We start from the raw sequence: 13,425 nt of genomic DNA on the forward strand, positions 1-13,425 counted from the left end.
CTTGAACAAGATGAATTGTGTTTAAATTTAAAACAGAAAGTAAAAAACATCCATGTCCATGTAGATACAGATAGATAACTTTTCCTCAATGAGGACAATCTTTCTTTCTGTCTGTCTGTCTATGTTTAAATGTTACTTTGCTAGAATAATGTTTACACCCTGTACAAACTTTCTTAGACACAAGCTTGTTAAAAACGGATTAATTGCTTGCAGATGTCATATTTCATCTATTGCAATGACATAGACTGGTTCTAAACTCTATTCCTGGAGCCCCACTGCTCTGCACATTTTGTATGTTTCTCTCATCTGACACAATCAGTTCAGTTCATGGGGATCTCTTCTAATGAGTTGATGATTTGAATCAGGTGTGTTAAATAAAGGAGACATACAAAATGTGCAGAGCAGTGGGCCTCCAGGAATAACCTTGAGAACCAACCAAATAATCAGTTTGTTATCGTATTGCTGGCTCAATTGGATTGAAAAGCCTTTAAGTTAACACCCTAATCAATACGGCTGAGGTCGATCGGATGGAAATTTCGATTGTAAAGGGGTGGTGTAGTCCAAACTGTAATCTGATCCTCAGGATAAAAGTATGCATGTAAACCAAGGGGCAACCTTTCGATCTCAATGGCTGCATCTATCAATGGCCTATATCTGAAAACTTCTCAAGAACAACTTCAACTCAGCTTTGAGTTTGTAAATTTTTCCAGAGATAAAGCGTGAATTCGACAAAAGATGCTATGCGCAGCCCATTAAGTCCTCTGCTTTTTCCCGACTTCAGATTCGGGCTACTGTTTAAAATGTTTCCACGAGTTTACTTTTTTCTGCGGTTTACAGATGAAATATCCATTGTTCATCAGTTGTTGGTATTTGTGCTGGGAATAGTCACTGGGATGCTTTGCGCAGACTTTTGTTTCATATAATATAGAATGTACATGTAAATGCACATTTTAATCAGATTACACACATGTTGGAGAATCTATACTGTCGTAATCTGCAATCAAAGTAAATTAACATACAGTACACACTAAATGCATTGTCCCAGAATCCACCCATCTCTGTGTTATTATTGAAACAACACATTTTAACACAACTTCAACACATAATGTGTTAAAATTACATTGACATGTAATGTGTTAAAAAGCTTAGCGCACAAGATGTGTAAATCCTTTCTAAGAGTGTAGTTGTATGTTCTGCCATGGAGCAATTGTTTTTCTTTTAGGGGAACAAACTATTACTTTCAGCTCTCCTCCATAATAAAAAAACAATTTTAAGAAACATGTTTGTAAAAAACAGAAACCTGCTTCTGCCAAATGATTTGGATAAAACAACATGGGACGTTCCCCTGATTGTTGACTGCTGCTGTGAGACACATTTATTGAAACCACAGAAATGATTGATACCACACAAAACTTCACAAGAGCCACATGGTAGTAATAAAATCAAATAAAAACATAGCAGAAAGTTCATTGGCGCTCCAGGTATACCCAAACCGCAGTAAAAAAAATAATAATTCCCCGTACTCTCATAAACACCTAACTTGCTTTCCATCCAATGTTAAAACCTTTTATCTAAGGTGGTCATTTTGATTGGGGCAGGGGCTGAATTAAATATCTCCTAACCCTCCTCAGGTTGTCAATGATTATTTTCTGGAAACCAAAGAATCATGCAGGCTCTTGTGGTGTTACTGTGAGAGACAAGATCCCAGAGGACCCAGTCAGAGCCGATTCATCCTCAGCCTTAATGATTGCTGCACTCCACCAGGGAGTCCACCACTGATGATACCCCATAAACAATGGAAATCTGAATCTAGTATCTGGTATTAGGCTATAGCCAAATACACTGGGTTTGTGACTTGACTGCAAAGGTCTGTATGATGTGTCAACTATGTACACTTAGTAATAGTCAGCTGTGGGTGTTGTGATACATAGAAGCTCAGTAGTTGTGCTGTATACCATTAACAAACCATAGTTATTGACCAGACTCAATGCGATATTCATGTCTCTGTGTAAAATAAAGTGTACTTCACAATATCCAAGTATACATTTACGGATCACCTATAGTGTGATTGTGGTAAACCTGCGAATATCAGGGTCTTTTAAAATGGCAACATTCAGGCACTGAAACTTCAAACAAACAGATTAATATAAATATTCTTTTTTGTTGTTATAAGCTAGAGAATATTTTGTTTTCATGTATTCATAAATCTTCATTTATAAATCATTTATAATATTTCTATGCAATGTTTTCATTGAGGTGCCTCCTCTCATGAAAGATGGTATAAAAAAAGAAGAGATGCTGGGGAATTACAAACAAACGTTAGATAAGCATAAAAAGAAATTAAACACGACAGATTTACGGAGCACTTTTGGGCTTGTTTTGTGGAGTTTCAAGTACTTTAACATTTTGCCTTTGACCATTTAAGGATTGGTAGGATCCACCTTTAAGTTCAAGAGGTTATGGTGTTAGGATGCTTTGATGCATATAAGTATGCATCTTAGAAAACTATTTACAGTAAGAATAGCACACCACAAAATGTCACTTTATGTAGGCATAAATTGCTATCCATTTCATAACAATGAATTAAGCAAACATATTGGTAGGGCAAACAATGTTATTCCTCTTTAATATGCATAGGTTATCAGAGGAAGCTGTATCAGAGTAGCCAAAAAGGGCCAATTGCATTTCAAGAGGAAGAGTATGATCATATGCCACTGAATACCAAGAGAAGCTTCCCAGAATTTCTGGACTTTCAGGCAAGAAGAAAAAGCATGAGATAAAGTTCCCTCTGTAACTTGACATCCATCACACATAGGGGACACAGAATAATGCAGTCTGTGTAAAATTTTGAACTGAATTTTTTGAAGTCTTGCATTGATGGAACAGCTTTCAGTACAATTAAATGTCATGCACATCCAACCCAAGATCAAGTGGGCATTAATTGGGCATTAACGTCATATTATGATTTTTTTCTTCTGTAAAGATATCATTAGTTTTGGATCTCTATGATATGTCCAACAATTTATATGCTGAAAAATTAGTTTTGTATGGTGGTTTCAAACATTTAGTTAAAAGGTTAAATATTCAATTGTGTTTTGCGCATTCAAACTAAAATGACATTAACGTAACAGTATTGTGAATCGTTTTGTTTGGAAGATATCACTCAAGTAATAAAAAGTGTCATAAGTCGCCTCGGTAACTTTGATGTCCACTTGAAGTTTCGTGTTTTCATAGACGCGTGAATTCCCCTGAGCGCGCGGCATGCAGGAGTATAAAAGCAAGAGCAGTGTCGGTTACGCGCACAGTGAAATCAGTGAGTGAGCTTGTGTGGACGCAGATGCAGACACAGGAAACACTGAACCGGCACAACGCCGCTCCTGCACTCATTGTCACAGGTAAGTGTGTGAGATTTTAAACGCATTTTAATAGATTACAACTGGACAATCTTTTTATTGTAGTATTTTTATAAACTAAAATTACTACCTCTCCAGACAGAGGTAGCCTACAGAAATCTGATGCAAATAGGCTAAGTGTAAATACAATTGTTTTACAAAAACGAAATAAACGTTTTTTGCATAAACCAAAACCAAACTTATGATAAACTAATGTTTGTAATAAATATAATGTTCATATCTGGATAACATAATTGCAGACATCTAAAAATAATCGTTTGTTTTCATAAGTGTGATATAACTCATATTTCAGTTAACAACTTACATTTCTTAAAGATAAAGTAAAAGAAAAGATGTTTTCCGCTTTGTGTTTGCACATATATTTATAATAAAAACATTAATATTATGTATTTGATATTTTTCTTCCTTACTGTCTATTTATTTAATAATATATATTTATTTAATAATGTGACGCTGCTTTGCAAAAATGAAAAGAAAAAAAACTTTTAAAATAAATTTAAAAAATTAAAATAACATTTATCCTCGACAAATAGTGCTATGAAAAAAATAAGTAAAAGTTCTTTATTAAAAGTTCTTATTTTGATATTAAAGCATACCTGCTGAAAAGTCCTCAACCATAAGTGGTTTCTGGCCCCGACAAAACGTTGCACAACGTTTATTAAACAGAAACGGTGATGCATTGAACACCCTGTTGTGATGACGCAAGAGTTGCAACTACGGTAGCTGAGAGGCCATTCTTTGTGTTCTTTTTTAATTGTTTCTAAAGCCTGATGAAATCGTTATGAATGTGTGTTTAATACTGTAAAATACCCTCGATGTTACAGTCACTGACCTTGCCGTCCAGAATGAAATATAACATTCCAACTCGAACCCATTGAGGGAGCTGTCTCTTTACTACCGCGTGGTTTTATACATCTTGCCGCTGATTGGGCCGACATTTCTGACACACCCACCAAACAAGAGAAAACGCTTCTAAAACCTGTTGCATTCCGTTGCACACCGTTTCCAGGAAACATGTCGTTCAACCCGGAAACCGTAGCAAAACGTTGCGCACCGGTGTGAGATTGAACGTGCCCCAGATGTGCACCAAACCCTTAAAGAGCACCTATTGTCTGATTCCCGTTTTTAAATTTCCTTTGGTGTGTGTATTTAACAATATGCAAATATGCAATTTTCTTGACCTACAAAAAACACACAGATTGTAGGGAACAGTTTACTTCCTGGGATTGGTGATGTAGACAAGACCGACATTATCATAATTCTTTCCGCTTTGGACTCACAGCCTGTAAATTAACTCATGTTAGCAATCTTTCAAACATGGTAAGGAGTGTCACATTTCTAGGTGACGTCATAAGTATTCAGGCCAATCACAACATACAGATTAGCTGGCCAATCAGGGACACAGAGCTTTTCAAATCCGTGCGTTTCAGGAAGAGAGTGAAATCTGGGCTGCGTCCGAAAACTCTAAATTGATTCCTTCTGTGGCAGCTTTCCAAGGCAGGAAGGCATCAAGGCATGTCCCAATCCAATGTTAGGTTTACTTCCTGACTCCTGAGATCTTGTCCCACAATTCTATGTGTGTGCACGCATGGGGAATGTGATTGGTCGAGCCTGGTCAAGTTCGGAAAAAAAATGGCGGCCAAGAAAGCAGCTGGAGCAAAAATTTAATGTAAATAAATGAATATTTTCACTTTTTACACCTTTTAATTGCATTTCTAGCAAGAAATTAGTATTGTAGTTTTTAAATATGTGATTAGTTATCACAAAGGCGCTCTCTGTTTAGATTTCAAACACACTGCCTTTGAAGTGTGTCCGAAAGCCTTTCTCTTAGATGCCTTCATGCCTCCGAAGTCATTGCCTCATGAGGCAGCGAGGCAACAGGTCAGCTGCCTAAGTTTTCATAGCCGCCCTGGAGCTACAAAAATGCATGGTATTTGGAAAATAATGTGTTTTTGAACCATAAACCAAGCGAACACATTGTACTATACCAAATACACAAAATAACGTTGTTTTTAGCAATGAAATAGGTGCACTTTAAACCATCAAATTTACTAGAGCAACAATATTTCTGCTATATAAAACTTGGTAATTTATTGTTAAAAATAAATAGCTAAACTACAGCTAGTTAAATTTTTTATTATCATTGTTTCATTTGATAAAGGAATATACATTGTTGATCAACATATATCAGAATTTTCACCCAAATCATTTTTAATTGTGTAATACTTTAAAATACTTTTACAACATATATTTGCCTCTTGATTTTCGCCCAGAAAGGTACAAAGAGATTATCAGTAGTTAGTTATAATTTCAATTTAGCCAAACTGCCAAACAGAATAAAAGTCAGCATAAAGTCTTACATGTGGGAATGTGCAGATGAAGGAGAAGTATTCCCTGTAGAAAATGAGTTTGGACTGACCATGTTAAATAAGCAAGTGTTCAAATGATGTTCAGATGATGTTCAGATGTTCAGGCAGATGTTGGCAGCACATGCATCTATGTTAGAGAACATGCAGATACAAACATTATGTTTTTATATCTTGTTAATGTGTGTGAGTGTGTTTCAGTTTTAGTAGGCTTGTTAATAGATATGTTCTCTCTCTCTCTCAGACAGTGTTCTGATGAAGAAAAGGAAAGCTCGATGGCTGGTCTCAGGGATGTTAAGTCTGTCGTTGGTCATTGCTGTGTTGGGAATCTACACCAGTACACGGACAGAAAGCGTCAGTGTCACAGGATACACATCAGGAATTATCGTAAGTGACATCATCATGAAGATAAAGTCAAATTATAGTGCTTACATTTATTGTACACAGTACAAGACAAAAACAAAAACTAATTTACAGCATTGTGTTGTTTCAGTGCACAAGACTACTGATATCTGCACTGTTTTTATAGTGAGTTTCATTTGATTTCAGAGTTAACTATAAGACATTTTTACATGCTTCAGGAAGTTTCAATGAGGATTAATTTCCATCCATTTTAGAAATAAGAATATAGTCCTTTGTCACGAACCAAAACTAAATTAAATGTAGTCAGCTCAAATGGCCAAAGTACACAGAGACACCTCCAAATAAACACATTTCTAAAACTAATTTCCATGAGAAAACCTCAGACTCTGAAATAGCACAGGAATAACAGCTTTATCTGTAATGCAATTTAGAAATGTGGTTTCAGTAAAGTCGTTTTGGCACTATCCAGCATCTGCCTTTAATAACATGTCATAAACAATTGTAATTTCTGTACACAAAAATACCATTATATTAATTAACATCACTATATGGACCATTATTCTAGGCTGGGACTTAAAAATAATATTAAAATGACTAGCGCTCCTCACTTTTACCTTTCATGACCAAAACTGTCTAACCCAAACAGTGCTATACATCACCAGAAATAGTTCACAAAACTTACATATTCAAATATTTTGAGGGTCAAAAATAGGTCTGTGTGAGGAAAAAAAATGAAATGTTTGTTTTTGTTGTTATCTTGTACATGACAGTTCCTCTGATCCTAACATTCTTACATATTGCGTCACAAGGCTCAAACATATTTCATGAATCAAATGGGCTTTATATATAAATTTATTGTTTTATTTATTTATTATTTGGTCCATTTTGGCACTTAACAGATCACTAAAAACCATGGAAGAAAAACAATGACATACATTTTTTGGAAAAAAACAGCCTGTTGAATTATACACTTGAAAAAAAATTCATTATATTAATCATGCTTGAATTTTAATGCTTTGTATTTTTAGGGCTTGCATTTTTAATGATTTAAATACAGCATGGTTGTATATTTAAAGGGACAGTAAGTAGGGTTTTAAGTGTTTTATTAATCAAAATGTGTAAACACTTGTACTCATTGAATGTGTACTGTAAGATCATATGTTCTCAAAACATTTGTACCTCAAAAATACACATTATTACCTTAAAGATACCCATTCGTATCTCAAAGATGTATATTGGTACCAAATGTCTGTAATTAATTGTACATATTAGGACCTTTTGTATTTAAATTTTGCACCACAAATGGCATGTACTATATTACATTTGAGTTATGATCCACTTTGCATTATCTTGTAGTAATCTTCTGTGGATTGAGATGACACCCCCTGGGTAGATCATCAATAGCCGTCATAATCCACTTCATCTGCTGAGAAATAAAATCAAGGTTGGACATATAAACAAAGGACTTATTTTCAAAACAATGTCAAATATTGCCAACAGGTTTACAGTAGGAAAACAGGATCATATCAGTCTGACAGTGAGAATTATACCACATACCAAAACAATGAGTTCCCTTTCAATACGGTTCACTTCGCATTGCGTCAGTTAGCTGACGCTATGGGGGAAACTCCTGTTTACTCCGTGACTGAAGCCTATTGGTTAACGTCTGTACAAAGTACAGACCAATGACGTTTGAACCCGCGCGCGGGAGGAACGCGTCCCTATATAAGCGCGGTTCAATCGTCAGGAGCTCATTATTTTCTCCTTCAGCGCGAACCTCTCGCTGCTCCGAAGAAAAAGAAGAAGCCTTACCTCGCCGTTGACAAAAGCCCTGCAGCGGAGTCCAGGCCTAGCGTCTTCCCCTGCCGTTTTCCGGCTGAGAACCGAAGATAGCAGAGTCCAGGTCTAGCGTCTTCCCCTGCCGCTTTCCGGCCGAGAACCGAAGATAGCCTTCGCTTGCCGTGGTACGAGCCCTGTGCAGCGGACACACGCCTGACGAGGTCTCCCCTGCGGCCGCCCGGTAAGATCAATATTTTTAATATAAAGCTATAAGCTAAAAGAGCAGGCGCTGTTGTAATAGCGTCCAGCACAGCGGCTCGGTGAGCCTCTCTGCTATGAATTTCCTCCGAGCGCGTTACCGGTCTGGCACCTCCCACGCCGGGACCGCGCTTATGCTTTGGTTGTCTTATCCATGTTTCGTGCTCCCCCTGCTGTTCCTCTCTCGCCGGGATGAACACACGGCGAGCCATGAGACTAGATGGATGCATAGACAAGCACACACGGACTAACCCCCCCTGTGTTCTGTCACACCGCAACCGTTCATGCTTACAGAGTCCCTTCGCTCCTCTCAAATTCAGTGGCGAGATCTCTGGCACATATATTAATCCCCCGAGTGCATCGGGTGATACCGTCACGACGCATGGCTGTTCTGTCTGTGTTGCTGCTCCCCTCTGCCGTTCCTCTCTTGTTGAGATGAACAAGCGGGGAACCGTAGACCTGGATAGATGCATACGACAAGCAAACACGGGCGGTCTGCCCCTGTCTCTGTCATAGCACAGCCACTCGTGCTCCACGCTCGCGGAGTCCCTCGCTCCTTTCCCCACAGTGGTGAGGTCTCTTAACGGCTTAGCTAGCACGCGGTATTACGGCTCGCTGCCTCTAAATGCAGCTGTCCAGTGTTCAACGATTACAGAGCTTCATGCCCCTCCCCTCCTGGAGCGGCGCGATCTCATTCGTCTGCTCGATAGGGCCGATTCGCCGCTATTGGAGCACCAAGAACACTCATTATAAGAGAGCTTCATGCCCCTCCCCTCCTGGAGCGGCACGATCTCATTCGTCTGCTCGATAAGGCGGACACGCCTCTATTGGAGCGCTAAAACACTTATTATAGAGCTTTACTGGCCTGAGCCGATCTCACTTCAGATAGCTCATTCTTTGTCTGCCTGGTAATTTCTCTCTGGTTTAGACGGAATCAGAGGCAGAACGAATTTGTTTATAATATACTGAGGCCCGAATACCTCCCTTTATTCAGTCCCGTCCTATATCAGTGCGCTGAATATTGGTACATTCTTATATATATACCCGGTTTTTCTGCCCTTTTAATAAACGGCAAAACCGCGGGCCTCACGGCAGACTTCCTCTCTGCGATGGGTTCAGTCTGACATTAAACCACCTAGACATACTACCCTGCTCCGTGAGCCGTTCGGTCACCGTCACTACTGAGGCTTGTGCACCTGAACGGCTGAGCTCTGGTCTCCGCAGCACAGCTGCATCAACAGAGAACGAACATGTCTGGGAGAAAAGGGGTTATGTCGCGCCTCGGCTGGACTGCCCTGAAATGTTTTCTGTGTGCTGTTTATCCAAACATACTGTGTAATACTGTCGGCTATGCGACCTCACTATAGTGGCGAACGGTATTTAATTCCTCTAAAAAGAGTAATTTCCGTGCTTACTATACTGTGTTTTGACACCCACGGTTGTACGGTGTCTCTAAACACTTTATCGCCTTACTGACAAGCAATCAGTAATACGCACACACGGCCCGCTGTCCATAATTCTATCGACGCTAGCCGAAAAAACCCCGGTTTGGCCATATACTGTGTATTGACACCCCACGACTGTACGGTGTCTCTAACACCTTTCTGCCAAATTCGCTCGCAGCCCACCTCAGTTTCTCCGCTACGATGCTGATGGCGCAAACGAGCACGGTCTTACGGCTGTTATTCTCTCTTCCTAGAGGAAGGACAGCCTCAGACTTTTGCATGGCTCCAAGCGTTTGAATCGCGCCCTCTCCGGACGGCCACTCAAAGGCTTACAGCCAAGCGGTTTATGACGTTTTTCGGCCATATAGCTGATTTATATTAGCGGATCCGAAGACGCTCACACCTCCGCTCCAATACTCGGAGATATTAAGGGTAATATCAACCTCAAGTGAGCTTGCTACCCGCCACAATAAGTTTCAAAGCTTAAAGCGCGCGCACAGTCAGACGCGCGCGGCATCTCGTTTAAGACGGGCACACGTACCCCTCTAACGAGCCTCAGAAAGCTGAATATCGTGGCATTCTGTTCATAAGTCCACTTCAGTTTGACTAAGCAAAGGTCCCGCCCCGAGCTGACGGCCGGGAAGCTTGCTTAAGTTACACACGGTTGCATGAAGTGCTGTCATTACGAGCTAGCCCAGCATTTGCTGTGGGTTGAACACGCTTTACGACGGCAATCAGCCTTCGGCGCGTGGAACGCCGTTTGTCTCATATAAATCACCTTGTACTGTGAATACGGTACATTAAGAGGATGATTTAGCACTGCAGCACTCTCGACCGTGTTATTGTGATAATGCGGTCGGGCAATCTACGGTGGTTTCATTATTTACCGAACCAGACTGAGATCTCGCCCCCTGAACAAGCTGACGAGTCATCTCCTTTATAAACTCATTGCATCGCTTTATAAGCTATGTTCAATCAGAGTGATACGCATCTCATGCTTAACTACCAATATTAACCCATTACGATGGGCGTGCGGAGATGGCATCCGTGGGACACGACCTACATTACGTGCCTTATGACACATTGACACAAGCTGCTAGGACCCCTTTCACGAGGCGTCCTTATGCAAAGTCTGATCCATTCTGTCTAGTGACATTTGAAAGTCAAAACCCCCCGCGAATCGCCGGTGGAACACTTTTCTCCTCACTACAGAGGCACGGCGGCTCTCTCCCCTACCTATATCTATGTGGCCGTGATAACAGCGAACCACGCTTTTACGACCGACCATTCATTTAATTCACAAGCCTGTCATCTCTCAGATGCGGACGGCGGCGGTAACAGCGAACCATGCTTTTACGGCTGGCCATTCACTTTATTCATAAGCCTGTCATTTCTCAGATGCGGACGGTGCCCGAGGCACAGCGCTCTGGAACTGTCCAAGGTCCTGTATGACACATACGTCTGACGTACATCAGACGATCAGCTGTTCATCTGCGTCACAGATCACTCACTAGAGCACCTGTCAATACAGGCTATTTATGGATCGTTGACGTTATCACCTCCCGTGACAATTATGCTCACTTGTCTTAGAGCATGGGCATGGTCTTAGAGGTTTCTCATTGACAATTGTGACACGGCCGGCTGGTCCCCGCCGTCCACGTTGTCAGTTTACAGCTTCGACATCCCTGCTTCGCGCACTACTGAGGTTTGTTGCATTAAAGGTGCGCCCATTAGCTCACCTGTATGCACGATATGGTTTTTAATTATATGCGTCCACCGTGCGCTTAGAGAAGCTCACATGTACACGCTATAACATTTTGGTATACAATAAGATGCGCTTGGGAAAGCTCACCTGTATACACAGCTGTGTTATGCTTTGTGACACATACATTGTTGTTCATCTGTGTACGTTCACGGTGCGTTGGGTGCCCACCGTTACGTTCATCAATCATATCTGTACACATTCACGGCGCGTTCTGTGCACTGATTTATCTATACGCATTCACGGTGCACTGAAGAGTTCACCCGTGTGCGCACAATTTATTATCAGAACACATGACGGCGCGCTCGAGAATCTTGCCGGCCTGTGCATTATAACACTCTGATTCAGCTATATGCATTCACGATGTATTCAAGTGTTCACCTGTGCCCGTGCAATTTATAGTCAATACACATTTACGGCGCGCTTGGAAAGCTCACCGATCTGTGCACTATAATACTACCTATATGCATCCCGATGCGCTCGAGGGTGCACCTGGGTTCACACTATTGTGGTATCTGTATAATCCCACGTTACGAACCGTTCTGCCGCATATTATAGTCAGACCGGCCGTTCGTGAGCTGCGCAGATCACTCACTACGTATGTCTGTTGCTAACAGTGGTTATTTAGATGGATCGTTGAAACAATCGCACTGGCTCACGCCCCTCTATGAGCTATGTCCTATATAGAGCCCACTCTGTGCGAGTTTGGCTTCTTCATGAACTTGGTCTACAGGGGTATCTATATCTATATTTGATATCTGCTACGCGGCCGGCTGGTCTTCGCCGTCTACGTTGTCAGATTGTACAGCTTAGACGTCCCTGCCCTACGAGCGCAGGTTCTCTCGGCTCAATCATGCACGCTCATGCGTTTTATGTGTACACCACGGTGCGCTCAGCGAGCTCACCAACGTGACTCTGAATTTACTTATCTCGCACAGCCGCGGCGCGCTCGGTACCTCGCCGTCTTGTGCTATGTTATGTGCCCCCGGTGCGTTTAAAACCCCACCGTGTGCGCGTCAACAATTTATATGGTGCTTACACATTTGCTTTTAAAGCTGTGAATATGCCGGGTATAGGGCCACACGCAGTGTCTCTCCGGTAAGGCACTTCAGTACGTTGTGTATGCACGGCGTGATGGGATTACGTTCCCCCATAGCGTCAGCTAACTGACGCAATGCGAAGTGAACCGTATTGAAAGGGAACGCTTAGGTTACTCACGTAACCCCGGTTCCCTGAAATAACGGGAACGAAGCATTGCGTCTCTTGCCGTGCTACAAACGTCTACGCAGCGAGTGTTATTCGGCTGCGCGCTTCAGTCGAATATAATGAGCTCCTGACGATTGAACCGCGCTTATATAGGGACGCGTTCCTCCCGCGCGCGGGTTCAAACGTCATTGGTCTGTACTTTGTACAGACGTTAACCAATAGGCTTCAGTCACGGAGTAAACAGGAGTTTCCCCCATAGCGTCAGCTAACTGACGCAATGCTTCGTTCCCGTTATCTCAGGGAACCGGGGTTACGTGAGTAACCTAAGCGTTTAGATATATCTATAAAATATTTTAAAAAGAAAACATGTAGTGCAATTTTAGTCATTAGGAGAAAACTGGCTATATGTTGTGAATACTTGACATGTAACAATTAATGAAAGTTAAACAGTTGCATAAAATGAAATGCAACAACAACACGCACGCACACACGCACGCGCACACACACACACACACACACACACACACACACACACACACACATATATATATATATATATATATATATATATATATATATATATATATATATATATATATATATATATATATATATATATGGTAAAAGTAAAAAAATAGGAGTTTGGCCCTCTTCACTTTTACAATTTTAAAATCTAGCCCCCGAAGAAGAGTAGTTGAAAACCCCTGCTCTATTTTATGGGGTTTTTTTTATCTAAAAAGAAAGACTTGTTAGTTTTGAATGTTCATTTATCTTCGAAATTTGGAAGAGTTTCTGTTTCTTCTTTTGAGTTTTGTAGTTACCATTGTTTAGAA

General features: G+C 40.9%; 1 non-coding gene across 1 annotated transcript; it reads left to right on the top strand.

Moving 5' to 3' along the window:
- The first annotated feature begins 3,240 nt into the window (after positions 1-3,240).
- On the top strand, positions 3,241-7,677 carry LOC135732874 (uncharacterized). Its single transcript, XR_012337284.1, has 3 exons — positions 3,241-3,395; positions 6,024-6,166; positions 7,499-7,677. It is a non-coding gene; the product is annotated as an uncharacterized protein (transcript).
- The last annotated feature ends 5,748 nt before the right edge of the window (positions 7,678-13,425 follow it).

Source organism: Paramisgurnus dabryanus, chromosome 9 (genome assembly GCF_030506205.2).
Source record: "Paramisgurnus dabryanus chromosome 9, PD_genome_1.1, whole genome shotgun sequence".
Taxonomy (NCBI): Eukaryota; Metazoa; Chordata; class Actinopteri; order Cypriniformes; family Cobitidae; genus Paramisgurnus; species Paramisgurnus dabryanus.